This window comes from Sus scrofa, chromosome 18 (genome assembly GCF_000003025.6).
Source record: "Sus scrofa isolate TJ Tabasco breed Duroc chromosome 18, Sscrofa11.1, whole genome shotgun sequence".
Classification (NCBI taxonomy): domain Eukaryota; kingdom Metazoa; phylum Chordata; class Mammalia; order Artiodactyla; family Suidae; genus Sus; species Sus scrofa.
Window position 1 is genome coordinate 17,737,376 of NC_010460.4, and position 24,046 is coordinate 17,761,421.

Genomic DNA, 24,046 nt, shown 5'->3' on the forward strand with positions numbered 1-24,046 from the left:
ATAGCTATCATCTTGTAATAGCTTTTAAAGGAGCACAATCTGTAATGATACTGAATCACAATTCAGTACACCTAAAACTAAAATTGTAAGTCAACTATACTTCTGTTTTTAGAAAGCTGCAAATGAATTTTGTTTACTTTATTCTCCCTCTCTCTGTAACCCTTAGATTATTCTCTGAAAATAAACTCCGGGAGTTCCCGTTGTTGCTTAGGGGAAATGAATCCGACTAATATCCATGAAGATGCTGGTTCCATCCCTGGCCTAGTTCGGTGGGTTAAGGGTCCAGTGTTGCCGTGAGTTGTGGTGTAGTTTGCAGATGCAGCTCGGATCTTGCTTTGCTGTGGCTGTGGTGTAGGCTACAGTTCTCATTCAACCCCTAGCCTGGGAACCTCCATATGCCTTGGGTGCGGCCCTAAAAAGACAAAAAAACAACCAAACAAAAAAAGATGAAAAGCAGTGGTCTAGAAAAAGAAATATAACATTCTGTGGTGCTTATGGTTTCTTCTTTTCCTTTCCTAACTTTTGACTGGTTTCTTCTCAATTGAAAAAGCTAAATTATATTTGATATCAGCTTGTAACTCCATCAGTAAATTTGTTTATAAAAGAAAAAAACACTGTCAATTCATAAACATATATTATTTGAATAAATTATATTTCAAATATGTAGTGGTTTGGTAAATAAACCAATTTATACATAATACATTATTATGTTCTGAAGTAACACTGAATTTAGACTTGAAAAAATATTCAGAAAATATAGAAATTTAAATTTGCATTGATTTCTATTTCTCCCATACCTAATTTTTAGATGTTCTCATTTTCAAGGGTCTCATAGCTTCTGAAAATTATACATTTTTATATATCACCAAGGCAGGCATCATAGGGGACATATGTTCTAACCCTGTCACAAAGCAGAATTTAAACTTCATTTTGAATCAGCTGTTTATGCTACCTTCTTCATATTACTATTTATTTATTTGTTTTGGCTTAAAAAAAATTTTTTTTTAATGGCTTCCAATGTATGGAAGTTCCTGGGCCAGGCAACTGAGCTATAGCTGTGGCAATGCTGATCCTTTTTAACCCACTGTGCCCAGCTGGGGATTGAACCTGTGCATCTACAGCAAGCCAAGCCACTGCAGTCAGATTCTTAACCCACTGCACCATGGCGGGAACTGCCATATTTACAACTTATTCACTCATTTTGTGCTTTCTTTCCTTCAAAAGTTATTTACCAATTACCTACTGTGTGCAAACAAAGGGACCATCAGACTTATTTGCTTCGCTTCTTTGTTTCCAAGTGCTTTTCTCTCCCTAGTCAATTTCTCTCAACTTTGTTCACCCCAAATCCATTCACTAGTTACTTGGTAAACTAGTATATAGATTTATAGTTCATCCAGTTGGGAAGTACTGTTTTGTACTGTAACCAAAGTACACAAAACTTTTTAGTTCACTTTCCAAAACTCCATATGCTTTTTTTTTTTTTTTTTGGAGGTATAGCTGATGTTTGATATTATCTAAGTGTACAACATAGTGAATCACAATTTTTAAAGATTATATACCATTTATAGTTATTATAAAATATTGGCTATATTCCTTATGTTGTACTATATATCCTTTGTAGCTTCGTTATTTTATACATAGTAATTTGTTCCTCTCCATATGCTCTTAACTGTTTGTGAGACTGGCAAATCAATTAATCACGTGAAGCCATTATAATTCTAAGAAGGTGGTGTAAAGCCAATTCCTGTACTTATAAAGTAATAAATTCAAAAGACTCATATGCGATCCAATGCCAAGCTTATTTCAGTGTTACATTAACTTTTTCTAAACCCCCTCACCTAAAGCCAATCCTATAAATTTTTCATTTGTGTTACAAGAATCTAATCAAAAGAAAAACTACTCTTGCATTTCTTTTTGGTAATGAGACTAACATTTCTACATGAATGAAATGAAAAAACTTAATAACATACTTGAGATCTATATTTCTTGCTCTGACCTCTTTAATCACCTCACTATTATTAGAGTATCTATCAAAATGTCTTAATTTGTGCTAACAGAAAAGGAGACTGTTGAAATGTTCTTCGGTAAGGCAATCTCAGAACTTGTTTTAATATTTTTTAAGTGATGGAGGGAGAAAACAATTCATATATAGAAAGCAAAGTTAAAATCAATCACTGATCCAAAAAAATAGGTATGATGAATGTAACTTTTTAAAATTTCAGCACTTTTGGTTTGTGTTTTTCTGTGTTCTTCAGGATTGCTGTCCTAAATATTATTTCAGTCATTTTAATAATGCTGTAAAAAGAAAACATTATAGTAGTATTTGACTAGGTAAAATAAGAATCCACATTTTGCTTTTATTTTGTGACATCTATGGCTATTCAGCATGATGTCAGCACTCTTCCTCTTCTGATGTAACTTCCTTCTCTGTTTCATTCTGTTTAGGTCGAGGTTATTTCAACCTCTTCCTTCTCTGAGCAGTCGCTTTGAGATCCTAAGCTGTCGCTTTGTTCCCTGAATACCCACTTCTGTTTTCTGTGGCAACACCCGCAGATAAACATCTAGCCGGCCATCCAGATGGACACTGCGCCCCCACCCCCACCCCCGCCCCCAACACACACCCCCTCTCAAACTCATACATACACAGACACAGGTATGCACACGCATGTTCAACTCCTCTGTCCTCCCCCAGGGAGCTCAGGCCACTCTAGCAGTTTTCTGGCCTTGGCAACTAAAGCAGCAGCAGAGCTTCCAATGTCAGTTCCCTGATTGGAACCAGCACTAATGTTGCTGCTGCTGCTGCCAAGGAAGAATTTAAGTTGTCTAGACACAGGAGAAGGCGGCTGTACAGGGCTGAGATGGTAGAGCCAGGTGCATCAGGCTGCGTAGAGTGATCAGAGGGAGAATTGGGGCTCCTCTACCTGAAGTGCTGTGCTCTTCTTGTCTGTTAACAGCCAGGTACAGGTATTTCAAGTAGTACCTCTTTGTGTAGATTTTCCTGACTGGCTGACTGTCCGTTCCTCTGTTCCCATACAATCCTTGTTTAGTTAAATGCTTATCTGCCCCACCCCCAAACCCATTAGATTGAAACTTTTAAAGGCAGGGAGCTTGGCTGATTCATCTTTTACCTGAGTACCTGGCACAGAGCAGGTAATCCATAAATGTTGGCCGGATGAATGGAGTCCACTGCTCTTCTCCCATGAGTGAAAGTAGCCACTGACTTCTGGTGGAGGGGGAAAGAGAAGGGTGTCCTAATGGTGTCTCCTTTCCTCTTTAAAGTCAGCAGTGGGAGTGAAGAGGCCAGTGTGATGCTGTGAGGATGACCCTCCGCATGGGAAAGGAACTCGGCAACAAGCAGAACAGGTGCCTCATCATCGTCCCATCACTGGGATCGCTTCAGGTGACCGATAGATCCATCCAATCCTACTTAGAAGATAAGCCTTTGAAAAACTTGCAAGTGCAAATGAGAAGAAACTGCCGTGTCAAGGAAGGCTGTGTTAGCAATGGGAAAATGTGGCCCATATATGTTAAATTGATTATAATGTTCATGTTCCAGAGTAAAACGTTGCAGCATTTAAAAAGTTGTAACCTAAGGATAAGACAGAACTGTGTTGGGTTCTTTACTTGTATGATCTCATTTTAAGTCTCACAAAGAGATCTTTTTTCTTTTTCGGCTGCCCTATGGCATATGGAGTTCCCGGGCCAGGGAGCAGATTGGAGCCACAGTTTCGACCTAAGCCTCGCCTAGGGCAACACTGGATCCCTAACCCACCGCACAGGGCAGGGGATGGAACCTGTGTCCCAGGGCTCCCAAGACACCGCCAATCCCATTGCACCACAGCGGGAACTCCTCACAAAAGAGATCTTACTGTCTTCATTTTTTCAAAGCGAGTGAGGCTTGGAACAAATAAAAAATGGGGACACCACCTTAGTACTAATACTCAGCGGAGCTTAAATTAGAACCCAAATCTGTCTGACTCCAGAATCCTTTCTTCACTACCGTTGGTTCCTCTCAAGAGCAATTTTTTAAATATTGACATTAAGTTTTCAGAAAGGTTGAAAAATTGATTGATTGTGAAAGATTGATTATGAAAAATTGATGATGTGTTGAGCACTGACAATGGGCCATGCAGGAGGCAGGGCAGTGTGGGGGATGTAATAAACCATCCTCCACTTAAGAGCTGAGTAGCTAGAGCAGGAAGCTGACAGATCAACATGGGCTGAGCAATAAGGCCTCCTATGAGGGGCTGCGTGAGCACTGCGGGAAGGAGTGTTGGTTCTGGTTGTGCATGGAGGACACGGAATGTTCCATGGAACAGAGGAAGATGGCACTTTGAGGAGGCTGGGGAGGGCTCTGCAGCACTGGGACATTGCAGAGTAAGGAAGGAGCAGGGAGCAGGGTAGAAAGTTCAGTGAGGTCAGGGTACGACTGGAATAGTGGAGGGTGAAAGTAGGTTGGAGCCAGACCATGGAAGGCTTTGAATAGGAGCCTGAACTTGAAATGAGGAGTTATTAAACGTTTTTGAGTAGAAGTCAAGGATCCAACCAATCCTTGACTAAAACATCCGAAAGTATCACTGAATCCATCCTGACACCAAATCACAAGTACACAAAGCACATAAAGCAGAAACACTTAGAAAATCAATAGTCTTGATAAAGATGCAACAAAATAGCCTATTTACCTCTGAGGAAAGAGCAAATGAAGGGATATATGCCTGGATCACTGGCTCAAACCCCCCCTGCCCTCTTTCTTCTGCATTGGCCAAGAATGGTCCCATTCTCCTGATGCATGCATAAGACTACCTCATGAACAAAAAGACTTGGGGCAACAAATACAACTCTCCTTCTTCCCCCACAAAGAAAAAATTCCAGCAAAGAAATGAAAATTCCCTTCATTTCCTCCCTTTCTTCAGAAGCCAGTTCGTGAAGATTGCTTAACTCTCCTATCACCTCAGGACACCAGACAAACAGCCTAGAATGGGAACTGGATCCTGATGGCTTAATTGAGTTAAAAGGAAAAGAGTAGATCATCTAAAAGCCTCTCAATGGTTTCAAAGTGCCTCTCCCGTCTCTGAAAGCCCAGTGGCGGTTCTCAGTTCCTCAGTTAGGGAGGAGCTGAATGAATTTCCTAGCACAGAATTCAAAAGCACTGGAAGTCAGCAGTTCTGAAAGACTGCAGAAAGGTCTTGTTTACATTTTTCTCTTGGGCTGAAACCCATCTATTTAAACTTTAACCAGAGGCAATTATAAAACCGTGGTGAGCCAGAGATGGCAGTCTGCACAAGACGGAGAGACAGATGCCAACAGTCTGGCATTGAAGGAGGAAGAGAGGGAATATTTTGAGAACGGAGTCAAGGAAGAACTACAAAGAAGGTTTTGGAAATAAAAAGTGTCACCTAGGCAGCTGTTCTTCAGAATAGGGGGAGAAACGGGGGTGGGGGGGAGACAGCAGGAGGGGTGGGCAGGGAAGACAGCTTAGGCCTCTGCCAGCTGAGGTGGGTAGAGCTGAGGCCATCACCATCCTACCAGTTCACAAGTCCCGTCCTGTAAGAGCTTACTGCTGTAGCCCCTGCTCTTTACACCTTTTTTTTCCCTCTTGGGTCAAAGTGCCTTAACCCAGAGAGTCAGCGACCCTGAGAGGACTGCCTGGAGCAGACACACCCTCTGCCAGGACACAGGCCCTCTTCCCCGAAAGCCAAGCCTCCTCTTCGATTCAGGTTTTCCTGGCAAAGTCCCACCTTGGAGCTGATGAGTAGTCCAGTGACGTCAGAGGAAATACCCCATTTGACAAAGGACCCTGCTATAGTTGCCAGTAAACTGAGCTTATTAGCATGTCCTGATCTGGGTCTTAGGATTTGATGAGTCCTAAAAATAAACTCAGAGAGAAATAGCTGTTGCACCAAAGTGAATGTTTTTACTCTGGATCTGAGAATGTCTGTGGACCTGACATTGACAATACGGCCAGTTTTATTTATTTATTTTTAAATTTATTTTTTGTCCTTAGGGCCACGCCTGTGGCATGTGGCAATTCCCAGGCTAGGGATCTAATCTGAGCTGCAGCTGCTGGCCTACGCCACAGCCACAGCAACACAGGATCCTAGCTGTGTCTGTGACCTACACTGAAGCTCATGGCAAGGCTGGATCCTTAACCCACTGAGCGAGGCCAGGGATCCAACCTGTGTCCTTGTGGATGCTAGTCAGATTTGTTTCCACTGGGCTACAACGGCAACTCCTGGGCCAGTTTTAGATGCATACACAAATGTGGGGAGGTCTACAATCTCCTACCAATCTCTTGGTGTAAATGAGACAGAAATTCTACCCCTAGATATTCACTCCTTTGAGTTTCTTAACTTTTTGGTTTTGAATGCCCTTATTAAGATGCAAATGCAGTACTGAGAGGATAGCCCTTGCCTGAGAAGGAATCACCTAATTTCTTAGGAGGAATTTGTGTTCTGTCAATTCCAGCCAAATTAGCACTAGGGCTCTGTGGGGGAAAGATCCAGGACAGGCATCCTGGAGATGGAGAATGGGCAGAGGCCTTGGAAATTATGAGTAGGGAAGCCGGCAGGAGTCATGAAAGAGGCCAGAGACAAGAAGATCCGCCCCTCAACATAAGTCAGAGTTCGTGTAAGCAGCTGAAAGCCAAGCTCATCCTAACTTTTTGTGAAACTTTCTCTCTGCTCCCATCTCTTAGCAGGGAAAGCCATTTGGGGCACAGCCAGAGGGCAGTGGGGAAGGTCAGAGGATTTGCAGATATTCAGGGCCATGACCATGGTCTCCCAGGGCAAAGAGGCCAAGGTTGTGGGCTTCTCTCCAGACCAGTTTGCTACTCTCAGCTGTAGATCTCTCCTACAGCTCTGAACTGCACTCCCAGGTCCAGCCAATCATCTAAAAAATTCATGATGCTGTTCACAAGGGCCTGGGTGGAGAATGTGGGGATGGCTCCGTGCAAACTCACCCTGACCGAGGGCAGACAGATCCTAGGTAATATTCTTGCTTGTGTGTATATGGGGGGGGGCACTTAATAAGAAGAATAAAACATAGCGTGACTTTTTATTGTTATTAAATATAAGCTGAAACTGTATTTCTTAAAGTTTGTATGAGTAGAAATTGCTTTATTGTACCCTCATCCCTAGAGAGGGAGAAGGTCTGATTCTGAGGTCTTCTGCAGGAGACAGCCTGTGAACACATGCCTGTTAGATACCCCAAGAGCTGCACAGAAATTTCAAAGGGATGCCCAGTACCTACCAGAGGGTGTTATACCTTCGAGGAGATATTTTGTACAATCACACATGAGATTTTCAAGTGAAATCCTGGGGGACTATACATAAACCAGACAAGAAGCACAGTATAATGGTTAAAAGCATGGATTCAGGAGCCAGGGAATTTGGGTTCAGATCCTAGCACTTTTTAGCTGTGTGACCTTAGGCAAGTCACTTAATCTCTCTGGGCCTTAGTTTCCTCATCCATAAAACTCAGATAATAGTACTTCTCAGTTCACAGGGTTGTTGTAAGGATTAAAACAAGTTAATATTTAAAGGGTTGAATGAGTTACTATTTAAGTGTTACATGTAAAAAGTAACATAATCAGGAGTTTCTGTGGTGGTGCAGCAGAAATGAATCTTCCTAGGAACGATGAGGTTGCCGGTTCTATCCCTTGCCTTGCTCAGTGGGTTAAGGATCTGGTGTGGTAGTGAGCTGTGGTGTAGGTCTCAGACGCGGCTCGGATCTGGCATTGCTGTGGCTGTGGTATAGGCCAGCAGCTATAGTTCCCATTTGACCCCTTAGCCTAGGGACCCCCATATGCCTCAGGTACGGCCCTTAAAAAAAAACAAAACAAAGCAAAAGTAACATAATCAAGTCTCTAGGCCTGGAAACCTCAGTTGATTCTATGATTGACCCTGTCTCCAGGAAGGCCTTTGGTTGGCTCTGGCCTGTACTTACCCTCCAATTTCACCAGCATGAGGAGGCAGAAGATACCCGGGAAACTTTCATCTCCAGGCTTCCCCTTGAGCATTAGGCAAGGCACTTCTCTGAAGTCTTGCAAGCCAGAACCAACAACAGGGAGCTCTGTCTGGTGCCCAGGCTTGAAATGGGAATCCCTCATTGCAAACCCCTCAGTGCCTTGGTGGGCTCCCTGCTTGTGCTCTCACTAAATGCTTCACCAAGCCAAGGTTACAGAACACAAGGAAAAGCCCTAAGTGAGAAAGCTAAGAAGAGCAAAGAAACTAGCAGGTGGCAGGAAGAAGGATCACAGCAAGAGGAAACCCAACACACAACGAAAAAAGTAGAAAAGCTGAAGGAAGTGCAAGGAAACTTTTTTTGTTTCTCTATTTTTGACCCAGTGAAAAACACAAACACTAGCGAATAAACTGAGCAACAGAATCAGGCTGAGCCAGTGAAGGGAGGGACCAGGCAGCGGAACAGCAAATACATGCTCATTACCTCACCCTTCCTCCTGTGACCTGCAAGCATGGCCCCAGGGCCATTCGTTTCACAGCCTAATAATGATTTCATTTCACAGACTTCCTTCCACTTTTTTTTTTCTTAATAAAAGTCCATCACAGCTCTGTTTGGGGAATCAGAAACAGTATCTGTCTTTAGGAAATTTAACTGCCAACAGAGCTCAGATAAGCATAATTGAGAAGTAAAGAATAGTTGGTGTGACCAGGACAAATATCAAATCACAAATATTTGAAATTCTTCTCTTTCCCGGCTCTAAGTAGAGAAGTGCCTTTGTTTGCTGAATTGGCTCACAGACGCCTTGGCTTCTGTGTTGTGTAGGATGTTGAATGGGGAGGAGAAACCAGACGAAGGTCAAATATTTGTCAAATGCTTACTGTGTATCAGGTATTCTGCTAAATGCCAGAAATTCAACAGTAAACAAAACACACAAGCCCTTGTCCTCATGAAGCTAACACTTTTTTTACTTTTTAAATTACATATAAAGTTACCATCTTAGCTGTTTTTAAGTGAATGTTTCAATAGTGTTAAGTGTGTTTCTCCTGTGATGGAATCTCTAGAATTTTTCCATCTTGCAAAACTGAAACTCTGTGCCTATTAAACAATTCCCATTTCCCCTTCTTCTAGGCTCAGGATACCAATATTCTACTTTGCATTTCTGTGAATTTGCTTACTCTGGATTCATGTGGAATCATAGTGGTATTTGTCTTTTTGTGACCAGCTCATTTTACTTAGCATAATATCCTCAAAGTTTCTCCATATTTAGCATGTATTGAAATTTCCCTAGCTGTTTAGGGCTGAATAATATTCCACTGTGTGTATAGGCCACATTTTGTTTATCCATTCATCCTTGGATAGACATGTGGGTTGCTTCCATTTCTTGGCTATTGTGAATAATGCTGCTGTGAACATGGGTGTAAAGTATCTCCTTGAATTAACACTCTTTTAAAGAGTTTATTCCATCATATTTGGGTTCCTTATTTGCCCATTAGTTGGCCCAATTCGATGGGTAAATGCACAAGGATCTGTGTTATCTTTGCATTCCAACTTCCTATACAGTCCTAACACATAGTAGGAACTCAATAAATATTTGTTGAACAAAATAATTTATTTTTACACTTCTTAGTCACTACTGCTGCAGCTGGCTATTTTACATATTTTAATAAATAAGTTTTGCAATTTTAATGAATGCTATTTTGATTATATTTACATACTAAGCCAGTTTATCTAAGGGGATTGGTATTAAAAAATCTAAATCTCCATCAAAGTTCACTTTCTAGATGAAATGCTATTGACAATTCCTTCCCACTCGCTTTGGTTAAAATCAACTGTTGCTGCTCTTATTTCTCTCTTTCCTTCTCTCTCTTTTCCTGAAGTCATAGCACTGTGTAGATCTTGAGGACCTCATTACGGATCTCCTCAACTCATGGGACGTCGTATTGAACAGATCTAGGCATGGGCCTAGAGTTTGGTTCTCTCAGCCCAAAACCTCACATTGAAGGTCATTTTGTACAAGGCACAGCATAAACAAAGCATAGCCCTACCTCTGGAGGAACTCTGTCTTGTGGTTCTGTCTGGTTATTCTTGGCCACAATTTAAGGTCTCAGGTTTTGTTGTTGTTTTTTTTGTTTTGTTTTGTATTTTTAGGGCTGCACCCTCGGCATATGGAAGTTCCCAGGCTAGGGGTCTAATCGGAGCTATAGCTGCCGGCCTACACCACAGCCGCAGCAATGCCGGATCCTTTAACCCACTGAGCGAGGCCAGGGATCAAATCTGCAACCTCATGGTTCCTATTCGGATTCATTTCTTCTGCACCACAATGGGAACTCCTGAGGCCTCAGTTTTCTTGGGTGTAGAAAATAGTATTTACCTCCGTTCCCCATGAAAAACACAGACACAACTCTAATATTTATAGAGCACGAGGAACTGAAAGACATTGTCAAAATTCTGAGTAGCCTGTATTTAATGATAATTACTATATGTAGTATCAGCAGTTTTAGAAGCTAGTTAAATAATCTTTTACATAATGGATATTTAGAATTATGATTTATGGTCAAGGTAGCATTGCTGTACATAAATCTTTAAGATACTTGCTTAGCTCCAAACACAAAGCAATTGTTTTTAAAATGTACAAGAGAAAAATTAAAAGACACAGTTGGCCCCAAATATAACCTTTTCTATGGACCAGAAATACAAAGCAATGGATAGGACTGAAGATATTGGACTCCAGGCCTGAAAGGAGGCAGAAAATTCTGCAATGGGGCTTCTGCAGGGGAAGCGAAACTAAAAGTGATCTCCATGGGGTGAGGGAAGTGGGTGGGAACCAGACCAGATTCACTGCTTGAAACCATGGACTAGACTGAGAGCCCCCATCCTCATACGCTCAAACTGGCTTGTTAAAGAAGTTAAAAAACCCTGATCACTGACTATGATGGGCCTTTCACGAAGGAACTGTGAGCAGGAAGACAGGACCCATGATAGGAAATTGGATTAAGCAACCAAACACAGGCCTCTGTGATTGACCCTATGGCATCTCCATCAACACCATAAGGGAAGAGAATAGATAAACTCTCTTTGCTCAGGCAACATGATTGTCTATAAAGAAAATAATTAAACAGACTATACCAAAAAAAGTGTTAGAACTAAAAAGACAATTCAGCAAAGTTGCTGGGTACAAGGTCAACACAAAATTCAATTGCATGGAGTTCCCTGGTGGCTTAATAGTTAAGGATTTGTTTTTGTTACTGCTGTGGCTCCTGTGGCTCAGTTCGACCCCTGGCTCAGTAACTGGAACTTTTGTATGCTGCAAGTGCACCCAAAAAAAAAAAAAAAAAATTCAATTGTAATCCTATATCTCAGGATTTATCCAATACAATATTTAATAGCAAATAAAAAGATATCATCCTTGGAGTTCCTGTCATGGCGCAGTAGAAACTAATCTGACTAGGAACCACGAGGTTGCAGGTTCTATCCCTGGCCTTGCTCAGTGGGTTAAAGGATCCGGCATTGCTGCGAGCTGTGGTGTAGGTCCTAGACACAGCTCCTGTGTTGCTGTGGCTATGGCTGTGGCCGGCAGCTGTAGCTTTGATTAGACCCCTAGCCTGGGAACCTCCATATGCCGCAAGTGAGGCCATAAAAAGTAAAAAAAAAAAAAAAAAAAAAAAAAAAACCATCCTTAATCTCAATAAACAATAAAGCACATAAGATAAATATAACACAAAATGTGGATTTTTATGTATAAATAAAATACAGACTTTATGCATAAAATATTTTTATGGAAAAAGTTAACTAAGATTTGAATAAGTGGAGATATACCATATTCATGAATTTGAATATTCATTATAATGAAGATATCAGTTCTTCTAAAGTTAATGTTTAATATGAGTGCAAACCCAATTAAAAAAAATCCCAATCAGCTTATGTAACATGGAACGGTGATGACAAAATTCATGTGGAAGAGTAAAGGATTGATTTTTTTTTTTTTTGTCTTTTTTTTAGGGCCACACCTGTGGCATATGGAGATTCCCAGGCTAGGGAGGGAGGCCAGGGATCAAACTCATGTACTCATGGTCACTAGTCAGATCCATTTCTGCTGAGCCACGACAGGAGCTCAAGATCCAACTCATTTTAGTAGTTGGGGATTCCTTTGACTGCAAGTAAAAGACTATAAAACTTAAAATGGCTTAAATAATAAGAGATTTCAAATGAAAACTGGAAGGGAGGACCACCAGGACCAGTCCTGGGGCTGCTAAACACCAACTCTGAAGAAGAATGAAAGCTTGCCTCTACCCTGATCCTTGTCTGTGTCCTTATTTTCTACCTGTTTTCTATTCCCAAAATATAAAGCCACTTCCTGGTCTCTCCAAAAGGAGGACACCGTCTTTAGGGCATTAGCGTGCTATGGCCTCCTTTGCATGGCAAAGCAATAAAGCTTTTGTTTTTCCCTCCTTCACCCCCTCCTCCCCAGATCCGCCCTGGAAAAAAAAAATAAGAGAGTCCTTATTTTCACATCACAGGATGTCCATTGATAGGTGGTTTCACTATTGGATAATTCAGCAGCACAGTGACATCATGGACCCTGGGGCCTTTTCATCTGTCTGCTTAGCCATTTCCTTGTGTTAGCTTCCACTTGTCCCTTCTGAGTGGTAAGGTGGCTGCCATAGTTGCAGACATCATGTTTTCCTCCAAATTTGTATAAAGATAGGAAGGGCAAGTCTTTTTCTTATGCACCTTTTTAAGTAAGAAGAAAACGTACCTATCCCCATCCTGTCTCTACTCTAGTGCAATTCCATGTAGGTCTCATTGTCAAGAGATGCAATACATGCTTATGGCTAAACTAATCCCAGTGGAATAAAATTACTTTAATGGGCTTAGACTGAGCACTATGGGATAAGGTTCATGGGCACCTGAAAACAGTTTAGGTTCAAATTAGGAGAAAGAGACAGTATCCTTTGGTCAGATAACCAACCACAACACCCAAGGCAATTTTGAAAAAGAATAAGTCAGGGGGTTTGGGGGTTTGTCCTACCAAATATAAATATTTAAAACCAGAGGTTGCATAACAAACCAGGAGTGAAAACATGAACAATTTAATAAATATATGTTGGAATGATTATATGTGTATTTACTATTTCATATCACAAGAAGTTTAAGTTGGTCTAAAGACCTAAATGTCAGTAGTCAAATTTTATACTTCCAGAAAAAATATAAGAGATTATCTTTACATCATTGGGATAGAAAGAATTTTTAAATAAAGCACAAAAACATAAGACATAAAGGAAAAGATTGATCTTTTACTAATAAAAAATAAGAACAATCCATTAACAAAGTGAAAAGACAGTCTTTGGGAAAGACATTTTCCAAGACATAAAACCATCAAGGTATTAGAATTTGAAAATTATAAAGAACTCTTAGAAAGCAGAAGGAAAAAGAAACACTTAGAAAATTCGGCAAAGGATATTAATTGGTTCTTAGGGGAAAAAAACCCTAACAGCCCATAGACATACAAGAAAATGTGGAATCTCACTAGAAATTAAGGGAAAATGAAATAAAATAATAAAAAGTTACTATTTTATATTAATAAGTAGGCAAAAAGAAAAAATTCTGAACATACTAAAACAGCATGAAGTGGAAAAATAAGACTCTAGAAACTGAAATATCAGTATAAATCCTAAGACGCAGCAGTTCCTCTCTTAGGTATGTTGCCTAGAGTTCTCAACCAGGAGAGATTTCACGATGTTTGAGGACATTTCTGGTTGTCACACCTCAGTGTGTGGGGGTGTTAGCAGTCACTAGTGGGCAGAGATGAGGGAAGCCGCTAAACATCCTATCCTACAACATAGAATTATCCAGTCCAGAATGTCAATAATGCCAAGGTTGAGAAATTCTGGCTTAGGAAAACTTTCACATGGTGTACATCAGAAGGCTGGTATTTAAACATTAATTGTAGCATTATTTGTGATAGCAAACAACAACAATAACAAACAGAAAACAACCTACATGTCACTAATGCACCAGGATGGTAAGTAACTTGTGTATATTCAAACAAAGGAATAATGTATAACAGTTATAATTAATGAGTTAGGTCTTTCAGGTTGCAACATGAATAAATCTAAAATATAATGATGACTAAAAAAAGCACTGCAGGATGTGAGGTACAGCGTAGTATCACATTCCTTTACATTTTACAAATTCAAAGCAATACCATAACAAGCATAAAAACATGCATGGGAATGATTTATAATAACTTATGATAATCATAACTTTGGGGAAAGGAGGAAAGTAAAGAAATGAATGGATTCAAACTTCAAGTTGTACTTCTAAGATTTTTTACAAAAACAAAAAACCCTAAGGCAAATGTCAAATACTGACTTTTTGAGTGTTTTATACATAGATGTTTGTTAAACTATGTTCAATATTTTTGCTTGAAATATTTTATAACAACAATATTTTAAACTATTTTAAGAGCTCCATTTGCAAGAATGAGTGTTCTTTATGTGTCGCAGGAGCATGGAGTTGGTGAAGGGAGCCACTGCCTCCAGAAGAAAATGTGTCACTCCAAAGAAAGATTAGAGAAGGGGAAAGTGACCCCTGAATAAGAAGAGTCTATTCATCTAAAGACCCTCTCCCAGGAACTCTTGGCAGGGAGAGAGTTGGCTTTCCTGCTGCGCCAGTGATTGGTAGGCTATACCTCTGTCCATGGTCCTATTCCTCTCCCTCAAACGACTTTAGAAGAACTCAGAGGGAGGTTCCAATTTGCCTTGTAGGAAGGCATTGAAGTGTTGTAGGTAGAGCTGGGAAGCTGAGAGAAGAGGAAATACTGTGGGTACAGCAGGTCTTGAGTATTTGGAAAGAAGTTCTGACTGTCTTCAGTAGATGCTACCAGCAGAGGGAATCCTGCTGGACAGCCATTCTTTGTAATAATCATGAAAATCATCTGTCAGAGGAACGAGCTCCATTTACACTGAAGTCTGCTTGGTAAGAATGATACTGTCATCTGCCTAGCATTTTATGTTTTTAATGAAAGGCTATCTTATTCTTGATAATTTTCATAATTTCTTTCCAACTCCTGTAAGACCAGGTGATATGCACCTCTTGCTTTCACAGAGATGAGGAGAGACTAGAAAATCTTCTCCAAAGACCTAGATTCTTTCTATTAACCATTTTTTTTTTCACCTGAGCTTCTAGGGATAAATAAACAGTGAGAGTAACTCAACTGAGAAAGATATGTTATGGGCATCCCACAGTAATCACCTATCTTTTAAAAAGAAACAACATTTCTTGATATCCCAGAGGTGTCTGGCACTACACAAAGTGATATGAGCATGAGATTGCAGAACATAATGTTTGGGAACATAGTGTTCCTCTGGGGATTTAAAAATTAATGCAGATCCAAAACCATTAAAAAATACAGAGGTTGGTTGTAATAAATTATAGGAAAACAAAGTGAAAAAAGTGTGGGGGCAAAAGTCCCAAGCACAATGATAAACCAGGGAACGTGAAAGCAGAATATGATGAAGCCAATTAAGCTCGGGAGAACCCAGACTTGCAGTATGGGCAGAATACAAGATACCCTGTGAAGTCAATTCTGCAGACTCGGTTACTTATCCATACACCAACCAAAAATAAATACCTGTTTCTGATGGGCTACTGGCAAAAATTTTTTTACTGTTGTTTTCTATAGATGGAGTCCAAACCATCCAGCGTACAATAAAGTGTTTAGAAAAAAAAATATGGAGTTGGCCAACTTTTAATCTCCAAAACTAGAAATCTAGTTCTGGATGGTAGCTGTAATGGAAATAGGTGCAATTGGGTTTGTAGATGCTGATTTTTATCACTAACCAGAAACTGTTATGAAAGCTCAATGTGGCCTACTTTATATTCCCTGGGTTAGTGAATGGGGAAATTTTCATTAGACTATTTGTTATATTCAGAGGAGGACATAAAGAAATACATGAACACTGTGATACATAGGTAAAAAAGTATCAATAGAAATACATACTCTAGGAGTTCCCGTTGTGGCTCAGGGGTTAATGAATCTGACTAGGAACCATGAGGTTTTGGGTTTGATCCCTGGCCTCATTCAGTGGGTTAAGGATCTGGCATTGCTGTGAGCTGTGGTGTAGGTTGCAGATGTGGCTCGGATCCCACATTGCTGTGGCTGTGGTGAAGGCTGGTGGCTACAGCTCCAAATGGACCCCTAGCCTGGGAATCTCCATATGCTGGGGGTGCAGCCCTAAAAGACAAAAAAAGGCAAAAAAAAAAAAATACATACTCTAGTCTAGGACAGTGTTTCTCCACCAAGGTGATGGAAAGTACTTGGAAATGCAGGGACCTAACTGGTTCTCAAACTGAGCTTCCTCCATCACTGTAGCTTTCCTGCTTTAACAACTTCAGCCTTGCTAACTTATCAATGCTAAGAGAGTCAGTTTTATACATTGATGGTCAGCTTCTGATTTGAGTTCCCACGTGGTCATTGCAACTTCATTCACTTTTATACATATCCTTTCACGTTTTCTAGTGTTATAAGTAATATGAAAAGATAAAAATATCGAGAAAAGACTATCCCTTGTGGAAGGCAAAAAATTGCACAGTCCATTCACATGGATATCCAATAGACAACTCAAACTGAACATGGCCAAAAGAGAACTCAGCTTTTTCCACTTAACCTTGTATCAATAACAAGAGGCTTAAACAAATAAAGTTTTACTTTTCTCATGAACAAGATGTCTGGCAATAGAGGATTGCTGGTGTCAGTTTAGTTGCTCAGCTATTACCATCAAGAACCCAGGCAATTTCAATTTTTTTTTCATGCATCATCATCCTTAACATCATCAGATCTTTTGTACTCATAAGGAGTCTGCCATGACTCCAGGCATTGTGACGGTGTTCACTAAAGCCATATCTATCCCCAGAAGGTTTTCACTTAGGTCTCATTAGCCAGAAATGAATCACCCCTAGCTGCAAAGAAGATGGGGAAATTGAATATCTAGCAGAAGAGAATGGGATTATTACGATTGAATTACACCACTCATGATTCATCACTCTAGGCTGGACATATTGTTATCCTCAACAAAGTCAGGGCTGTGTTAGCAAAGATCAAGATAGTAATGGCTACCGGGGAGGGAATTAACCCAGTCTGCCACACTTCGTATTCCCAGCCTACCTGTCTCACAAATAGCATCACTATCTACCTAATGCCCAAACCAATAAAAGAGGAGATAACTTTGACTCCTTTCTTTCTTTTAGGTCCCAAATACACACCACTAGAAAGTACTTTTGACTCTATCTCCAATATATAACCCCAATTTATTCTTCCCTTCTTCACTGCTAACATCCTAGTCCAGGTCACCACTGTTCACCTGAATCACTGTAGTTGCCTCCTGAAGATTTCTGTACCTTCATTCTTGCCCTCTACATTTCATTGCCCAGATAGAAAATCATTTCCTTGCTTACAACTGCCTCACACCTAAAATCCAAATTCCTTCCTGCAACCTTCCATGCCTAAAAAATCTAGGCTCTGTCTACCTGTCCAGCTTCATCTTTGACAACTTCATCTATCAAACCTTTTATGTTTGCCACTGAGTTCCAGCCCTCCAGGCTTTCTTTCTCTTCTTCATACTCAAATGTGTTACCATCTTGGGAACTTTTGAACCATCTGTTCTCTCCATGTAGGATGCTCTTCATTCTGATCTTTCCATGACCAGCGCCTCCTTGACATTTAGATCTCTGTGCAAATGTCTTCTCTTCAGAGAGGTCTTCCCTGGATATACAAACTAAAATAGCCACCTGGTCCTCCATCACTTCGTCCTATTTTGGATTTCATTTTTTTTATTAGAGTATAGTTGATTTACAATTTTGTGTCAATTTCTACTGTATGTCAAAGTGACCCAGTCATACATGTATACATATGCATTCTTTTTCTCATTCCATTTTCATTATGTTCTACCCCAAGAGGTTGGACATAGTTCCCTGTGCTGTACACCCCATTGCTTATTCATTCTAAGTGTAATAGTTTGCATCTACTACAACCCCAAATTCACTGTACATCTTATTCTCCCCCTCCCCCGCCCCACCCCGGCATCCACAAGTGTTCTCCCTGTCCGTGGTCTCTTCTGTTTTGTAGATAGGATCATTTGTGCCATATCTTATTTATTCACTTTTTGTCTTTTTTTTTTTTTTGTCTTTTCAGGGCCGCACCCGCAGCATACGGAGGTTCCCAGGCTAGGGATCTAATCGGAGCTATAGCTGCCGGCCTACATCACAGCCTCAGCAACGCCAGATCCGAGCCTTGTCTGTGACCTACACCACAGCTCACAGCAATGCTGGATCCTTAACCCACTGAGCAAGGCCAGGGATCGAATACACAACCTCATCATTCCTAGTCAGATTCGTTTCCCCTGCACCATGACAGGAACTCCTGTGCCATGTTTTAGGTCCCACATGTAAGTGATATCATGTGGTATTTGTCTTTCTCTTTCTGACTTACTTCACTCAGTATGGGACTCTCTAGCTGCATCCATGTTACTGAAAACGGCATTATTTTTTCCTTTTTTTGGCTGAGTAGTATTCCATTGTATATATGTACTTCATCTTATTTTGTTTCTCCGTAATGTACTGATCACTGTCCAACATTATCTTGTTTATCTCTTCATGTATCATGTCGTGAAATGCAGCGGTTTCTTTATTTTCCAACTCCTCCACATTAGCATATAAGCTTCATGAGAGCAGAAACCTGTCTGCTGTGATCACTGCTATATCCTAGCACCTAGATCAAGGCACATGGTAGACTCTCATTGACTATTTATGAATGAATGAATAAATGAGGGGAGAGATTTTGAAATGGAAACTTTAGCAATAAAAATAACATCTGTAACATATTTTCAGCATCCTTAGAGTTATCCTTTATAGAGCAAAATCGCTTGCATAGTTAAAGGATACAAAATGTGTTATGCTTTAAAGACATCATAGTTAAGAAACACAAATTTTCCCCACCCAGCCTCTTTCTTCCTATGTCTTCCTTTCCAAAGCCAAGCAAGCCACATGTACTCCTAATCGTAATGCTCTCTCAATGCAGTTATTGAACGTCTCCTCCACTGACTTCTTTCCTTTTGCCTAATAATAGGATCACACTTCCTCACCATTTTCTGAAGGTCTGGGACAATTTAAAAGAAGCATTTGGGGAACATCCTCCTCTCCTTTAATTTTGGCCAGGATTTCAAGAAGAGAAGAACCCAAATGTTCTTGGGAAAAGAGAGAAATACTTAGCATCTGAAATTATCTGCCTTTTTCTGATGTTTTTACATTTCTATATATGTTCTTTCTAAAGGCTAAAACCATTTTCACTCCCTTCACCAGAAAATGAGATTTTTCATTAGGCTGTCCTCCAGGTAGAATGCTAAAATCGGAGAAATTAATATGCAGTCCCCCTTCATCTCCCTTTCTATGATCCACTAAGCCCTTTCTATACCATCTTAATTCCTAGGTGACCCTCTGCAGGCAGAGGCTTCTGGACCAGCAGCAGGCTGGGCCCAAGACCCAGCCTCCATTGTAGTCCTCCCATGCATCTGGCAGGCCATGGCACATTGAAATTGTGCAAAAAAAACTTTGGAGTGTTCACATTTACACTAGGGGCATGGCATCCTAGTGATTGCTGATCCAGTATATTCTAAAGTGCCCCTGTGTTTAGAAACATCTTCAGATGCCTCTCATAAATCACACACAAAGAATCCTTGGGTTTTTAAACTTCCAGACTTGCCAACAGAAAATAACAAAAAGATTCTCATCTTCAAAGGCCTTCAGTGAATATATTAAAACAGGAATAAACTGTTCCTCTGTACTCACAGCAACCCCGGTCCCTCCCCTTCCTCCTTCACCTGTCACTACCATCTCCACACTCTCCTATACCCATGTCCAGCTACACACCTACACATTACAATCTCTCTCTTTTTTAAATTTATCTTTTTAGGGCCGCACCTGTGACATATGGAAGTACCCAGGATAGAGGTCAAATCGGATCTACAGCTGCTGGCCTACACCACAGCCACAGCAATGCCAGATCCAAGCCACATCTTTGACCTACACCACAGCTCCCATCAACGCCAGATCCTTAACCCACTAAACAGGGCCGGGGATCAAACCTGAGTCCTCATGGATAGTAGTCAGATTTGCTTCTGCTGAGCCACAACAGGAACTCCCACACATTACAATTTCTTGAACACTGAGAGGCCCCTAAAACACAGCATGTCCCCAAACAGTCTTGCAACATTTTGGATCATGCATCACTAAAAACTGCTAGGATATAAAGCTCTAAAATAGGTACATTAAAAGATAAACCATATTCATATGTATTTAAAAAACAAAAAAAGGGGATAAAGTAAAAATATTAATTATTTGATACTGTTGGGAACCTATTTCCAGATCATATCTCATGTTAACTAGGTAACTCCACTTCCTTATGGTTATCTGAACTCTAAAGATAGTTTCCCAAGATTACCAGTCCTGGTTATTCAGTCAAACACTAATCTAAGCACTACTGTGAAGAGATTTTTGCAGATGTAATTAAAATCAGTTTACTTCAAGATATTGCTGAAATTCGGCCTCTGTCTGCTAGTGCCCAAATGAAACGCAGAGACAGAGTTTTGGGTAAAGGCAAAAAAAATAGCTTTATTGTTTTGCCAGGCAAAGGAGGGTCACAGCAGGCTAATGCCCTAAAGACTGTGCCCCCCCCCACCATTCGAAAGAATTGAGAGTTTTATAGTAAAAAGGAGAAAAACAGGTTTTCAGATAGGAATCAGGATTGGGACAAATGTTCATTTTTCTTTCTTTGGGGGAATCTTCCTTTGGGGGGACTCTCCAGATCTCGGTATGATCATGATGGTGGTCTTCTGGGTTATTGCCTAGAATAACAGTACTTGTGAAAATGGCCGAGTGATCAGAGATTAGAACAAACTAGGGAAGTTCCTGAAAAAACCATGTGCTAATAATCTTTAACCCACAGCAGTTGTGTTCAGGGTGCCTCATCTTTACCTTATGGGTGATTGTATTTAGGATGCAATTCAGCCTGGGAGAAGGACAAGGAAGGACTCTAAGCTGTTCAGTTTTAAAGTATTCATTTCTAAAAGAAGCGTAAGGAATATACCTTTTCTCTTGGGTGTATAAGATGCATACACATTATATGTATCCCTTGAGAGGGAACCAGGATCCTGCTCTAAAGCTGCACTATTGTTTCTTGCCTGTTCCTCCCATGTCTTTGCATCCCCTTTCTTCTCTGATCAGCGACTGTCTGAACCTGTTCCTAGGAACTCAGGGAAGGTCATGGAGGCTGAATGAGACCCATTTCCTAAGAACAAGAAATGGGGGACACAGAAAGACTTTTGTGCCCAGGAGCCCTGCAGGACTGTGCACAGTTTCAATATGATTGTCTAGGTGGGCCTGGTCCAATTTGGTGGCCCCTTTAAGAAGATTGTTTTCCTCATTTGGTAGCAGAAGAGGAAGTCAAAGCGATATGAAATGTGAGAAAGATTCCATGGTGATCACTGGCTTGGAAGACAGAGAAGACCAGTGAGAAGGACTGTGTGGGGACTCTGGGAGCCAGAAGGCAAACAGGGACCTCGGTGCTCTGGTCATAGGGAATTGAGTTCTGCCAACCATCCGAATGAACTTAGAAGTGGATTCCTGTCCAGAGCCTCCAGATGAGTCCGGTCTAACGCCTCCATTTCCACCTTGTGGGACCCCAGGCAGAGAACACAGCCTTCTGACCTATAGAACAGTGAGCTAATAAATGAGATGTTGTTCCAACCCCTAAGTTTGTGGTAATTTGTTACACGGCAGTAGAAAACGAACACAACCCTTGGGTTTTCACATCTCTAACTGAAAGTAATAATGTCTGGATCATCTAAGAAACACTCAGGAAACAAATATTAATAAGATTACTTAATATGTTTTAAGTTAAACAGAAAAGAGATAATATTAAATTACTTCCGAGATGCTATGATTTTTTTAATGAACTGTAATATCCATTGAGGTTCAATCCAGGGCAGTTGGACTCTTTAACCCTAGTTAGGTTTGTTTTCTCATATTCATTGCAGTTGCAGGACAGAGCTAACTTTAAAAGCCATGTCACATGGGTTTAGGGCATGGAATTGCTGCTTCAGGGGGACATGATTTAACCTGCAGTGTTTTTATTTCAGAAAAAAAAAAAGTGCTGCATTTTATAGATGCTTTACTGGATACCACATCTACATGTCAAATATAGGGCTTTTTTTTTTTTTTCCTTTGTTATAGTTCCCTTTAAAAATTTTGACCTTCACCTTGGCAAATATGTTGGAATTCAGCAAGCTATAGTCTGATCTTGAGAAAATTATGAGAGAAGAGGCACAAGATGATCATACCCATTTTAATAAAATTGATCATTGAGATAAAAGAAAACCAAAAAGTAGGGCAAGAACCTTCTGGCGACATAATCATGCCCTAACTAAACAGAGATATGAATGGTGCTGAGCCTGTTAACCCAGATTTCTCCTTTTGAGAACCAAAGGTAACAGTGGAGTTCTCTGTGAGCACAACCCCAAGACCAGATCTAATTTAAACAAAGTGATTTAGAGAAGAGGAAGGAGGTGATAGTTAAGGAAGTGAGAGGTTGTATATAGGGTGAGGAGGACATTCCAATTTGGCGAGTAGACTTTATATACAAAACGAGAAGTATTAGTTTAGTAGTTAACAGCTGCACGGCGCTGGGCAAGTTACTTAAATTCCCTGAGCCTCAGTTTCCTCATGTTTAGGTTTAGGATAGTTTTCCAACATTCTTAGCACCTGGCCTAGGACATGGAGTCCTCGATAAATGGTGTCTGCATTAAGATCATGCAGTCTCATTTTTCTGTTCTTGTCCAAGAATCCGGGATAATCATCTCTATTCTAATGGATGCTAATAGCCCTGCTGGCTAGTTCAAAGCATCACATTCAAAAAAAGACTACAGGCCAGAAGTCTAACACAAACACTCCCTTATGGCAGGGAAGGACAGAAAGAGTGGGTCTGGCTAAGGGAAGCTAATTCCCTAGGCAGGGACAGGGTACTTACTAGAGCCACAGAAGGAAGGACCTATAGGTGAATACCCATAAATAAAAATCTTTTTCTAAAATAATCTAATTTTCTGGCTCAATCAGTTGACAATGACTTGGCCATTGGAGATCATATTTTTCCAACATGGTCCACTTTCTTGGCTTTTCCTAAGTCATTAATTATGACCATGTTTTCCCAAATGTGGAAATTCCCCTTGCACAGATGCCACTGCTGGCCAGCCCTTCTTTCCTGAGAAGTCTCCACAGCACAAAAATATTTTTGTTTTCCCCAATTGCCCACAGGGAAAATTTCCTCACTCTTTTTTTCCCTCTTCCCTTAAAGGCCTCTGGCAATTTCCAGGAATCTAAGTAAACCAGAATCACTTAGATAACTGGAGAGCCTTTGAGATGTTCTACTTCTACCTAACTTAGCCAACTCCCCCCCCCCAAAAAAAACCCTAAACTTTAAATTTAACATTATTAGACCAATCTTTTTTTTTTGTTTTGGTCTTTTTAGGGCCAAACCCGCAGCATATGGAAGTTCCCAGGCTAGGGGTTGAATCAGAGCCACAGTCACAACAATGCCATATCCAAACTGCATCTGCAACCTATGACACAGCTCACAGCAACACTGGATCCTTGACCCCACTGAGGCCAGGGATCAAACCTGCATCCTCATGGATACTAGTCATATTTGGTTCTGCTGAGTCATGATGGGAACTCCAATTAGATCAGTATTTATTTATTTATTGTTTTTTAGGGCCACACCTGCGGCATATGGAAGTTCTCAGGCTAGGGGTCCAGTTGGAGCCACAACTGCTGGCCTATACCACAGCTCACAGCAATGCCGGAAATTAGGCCAGTCTTACAATGAGTTGTTTTTGTTGTTGTTTTTTAATAACCAAAGGCAATACCACTGAAATTAAAACATCTCCCACTCCTGCCTGAGAATATGGCTCTGGGACTTGGGAACTTAAATAATAAACAGAGGTGCTTATCTTTGTATCTGGATCAAATGCCATTG

The 24,046-nt window shown here is 40.6% G+C and overlaps 1 protein-coding gene and 1 long non-coding RNA gene across 13 annotated transcripts in view; one reads left to right on the forward strand and one right to left on the reverse strand.

Moving 5' to 3' along the window:
• Nucleotides 1–24,046, reverse strand: part of MKLN1 (muskelin 1) — a 338,714-nt gene that overhangs the window by 243,570 nt on the left and 71,098 nt on the right. The gene's annotated exons all lie outside the window — the stretch shown is intronic.
• LOC106506781 overlaps nucleotides 1–24,046 on the forward strand; it is a 277,552-nt gene that overhangs the window by 67,359 nt on the left and 186,147 nt on the right. For 9 of the 10 annotated variants that reach the window (XR_002340361.1, XR_002340364.1, XR_002340368.1 and 6 more), the window contains 2 exons: nucleotides 3,280–3,400; nucleotides 14,469–14,642. This is a non-coding gene — a long non-coding RNA (uncharacterized LOC106506781). Of the gene's footprint in view, nucleotides 1–166; nucleotides 270–3,279; nucleotides 3,401–14,468; nucleotides 14,643–24,046 lie in introns of all 10 variants that reach the window. The other variant, XR_002340360.1, reaches the window with a different exon arrangement.